Raw genomic sequence first — 2742 nt, forward strand, 5'->3', positions numbered from 1 at the left:
TTGAATCAAATGAGAATGAAAACACAGCATACCAAAATCTTTGGGACCCAGCAAAAGCAGTGATCAGAGGCCAATTTATAGCAATAAGTGCACACATCAAAAAAGAAGGAAGAGCCAAATCAACACTTTAAACCAACATCTCCAACAATTAGAAAAAGAACAACAAGAAAAGCCCGGAAGAAAGGAAATAATCAAGATTCAAGCAGAAATCAATGAAACAGAAAACAGAAGGGCTATAGAAAAAATCAACAAGACCAGAAGCTGGTTTTTTGAAAAGATCAATAAAATTGATAAACCACTTTCAAATTTAACAAAGGAAAAGAGGGATAAAATACAAATAACATAAATAAGAAACAAAATGAGTCACATCACAGCAGAACCAACTGAAATAAAAAGGATAATATCAGTATACTATGAAGAACTGTGCTCCAACAAATTTGAAAATCTGGAGGAAATGGACAATTTTCTAGAAACACACCATTACCTAAACTAACACAGACTGATATGGAAAAGTTGAACAGGCCCATCAAAAAAGAAGAAATTGAACAGGTCATGAAAAAATTACCAACTAAAAAAGTCCTGGCCCAGACGGTTTCACCGGAGAATTCCACAAGACATTCAGAGAACTGATTCCAATCCTACTCAAACTATTCCAAAACATAGAAAAGGATGAAAATCTTCCTAACTCATTTTATGAAGCAAGCATAACCCTCATACCAAAACCAGGCAAAGACATCACTCAAAAGGAAAACTACAGAACAATATCCCTCATGAGGATAGATGCAAAAATCTTCAACAAAATCCTAGCCAATAGACTCCAACAACATATCAAGAAAATCATTCATTATGACCAAGTGGGGTTCATATCAGGTATGCAAGGATAGTTCAACATTAGAAAAACAATCAATGTTATCTACCACATAATAAAACAAAGGAGAAAAACAAATGATTATATCAATTGATGCAGAAAAGGCATTTGATAGAATCCAACACCCATTCCTGATCAAAACTCTCAGCAAGGTGGGACTGTAAAATGGTACAACTATTGTGGTAATCAGTATGGCGATTCCTTCAAAAATTGGAACTAGAAATACCATTTGACCCAGCTATTCCATTACTTGGTATATATCCTAATGAAGGGAGAGCCATTACAAGAACAGACATATGCACACCCATGTCCATCGTGGCACTATTTACAATAGCCAAAAATGATGGAAACAACCTAGGTATCCATCAACTGAGGAATGAATATCCAAACCGTGGTTTATACACACAATGGAATACTATGCAATGCTAAAGAATAATGTAGAATCTGTAAAACACCACATAACATGGATGAACTTGGAGGACATTATGCTGAGTGAAATAATTCAATCACAAAAGGACAAATATTGCATTAGTCCATTATTGTAAAAGTCAAGGAAACGTTTATCTATAGAAGGATATTTTCTTTTTTGGTTACCAGGGAAGGGAGGGGAGGGGAGAGAATACTGTTAAATAGACAGAGGTAAGGTTTGATTTGGGTGAAGAGAAGGACAATGTACCAAATGTGATTGATCAATAGAGAAGCACTGAGGAAGAGAAAGCCATAGAGAAGTATAAGGGAAGTACAGACAACAAAAATGAACCCTTTTGGACATATAGTACAGCTTTGTCAGTGAAGGTAAACATGGGTATACGGGTGGATGGATCGGTGGACAGGCTGAAGTAGTAGGTATGTCTATGAAGTGGGGAGTGTACCCCAGAACAGTTATAGGGTTGGCAGACAATGGTCCTATAACTTTATGTGTATGATCTGAATTCCCAGGTGCATAGTGAAACTGTCAAGGGGCAAGATTGTAGTCACTGCTTGGTAACAGCCAGCTACCCAGAGGGACTGAGTAGTTGAACCTGTGGGCTCTGGACCATACTTGCAGAGGACATCAAGCTTAGTTGGTATAACATACTACACAAACCATTGTTCCACCTCTTACTATGGCAAGAAGTGACTTGGATCTTAAAAGCATGCAAGCTGTCATCTAGATGCAACAATTGGTCTCTCCTCATCCAGAGCCAAGAAGAATGAAGAAAACCAAATATTCATGGAAATAATTAGTCCTAATAACTGCTACACTATCTGATGTGCAGCCTATATGACTATGAGACCATAAGAACTAGATGGTGCCTGACTACTACTGTCAACACTTGGAAGAGGATCTATGTAGGAGATCCTGGATAGACAGGGAGAACAATGTGGAACAAAACTCAAAATCATTTGGAAAAAAAGGGGGGAGGGAGGGGACCAGGTTTGCTGGCCCAATAGATCCTGGTGGAATCATTGAGGCTATGGTCCCTAGCTACCCTTCAGGTCTGGAATTGAATGCACACCTGTGGCTTCCAGCCAAACAATAGACAGACATATGACTTGAACATTTACTGAGGTGGATACACTCCTTGGATAGAACAAGCATGGCAGAAAGAAGGGCTGCTTATGCACAGGGAGACAGCTCAGGAGGCAGGAGTGCATGAAAGGTTGGACACAGGGAAGAGGTAACTATAGGGAGGAAGTGGGAGGGTAGTTGTTGCATTGTGGTAAATTGTGGTCAATGTCATGAGACAAAGTGTATATGAACTGCTGTATGGAAAGTGTATTTGCTCTGTAAATTTTCACCCAAATCACAATGAAAAGAAAGAATAAATAAACTCTCAGCAAAATAGGAATAGAAGGGACAATCCTCAACATAATAAAGGGCATCTATACAA

Source organism: Orycteropus afer, unplaced genomic scaffold (assembly GCF_000298275.1).
Source record: "Orycteropus afer afer isolate SDZICR_OR568_19922 unplaced genomic scaffold, OryAfe1.0 scaffold00004, whole genome shotgun sequence".
In the NCBI taxonomy this organism is placed as follows: Eukaryota; Metazoa; Chordata; class Mammalia; order Tubulidentata; family Orycteropodidae; genus Orycteropus; species Orycteropus afer.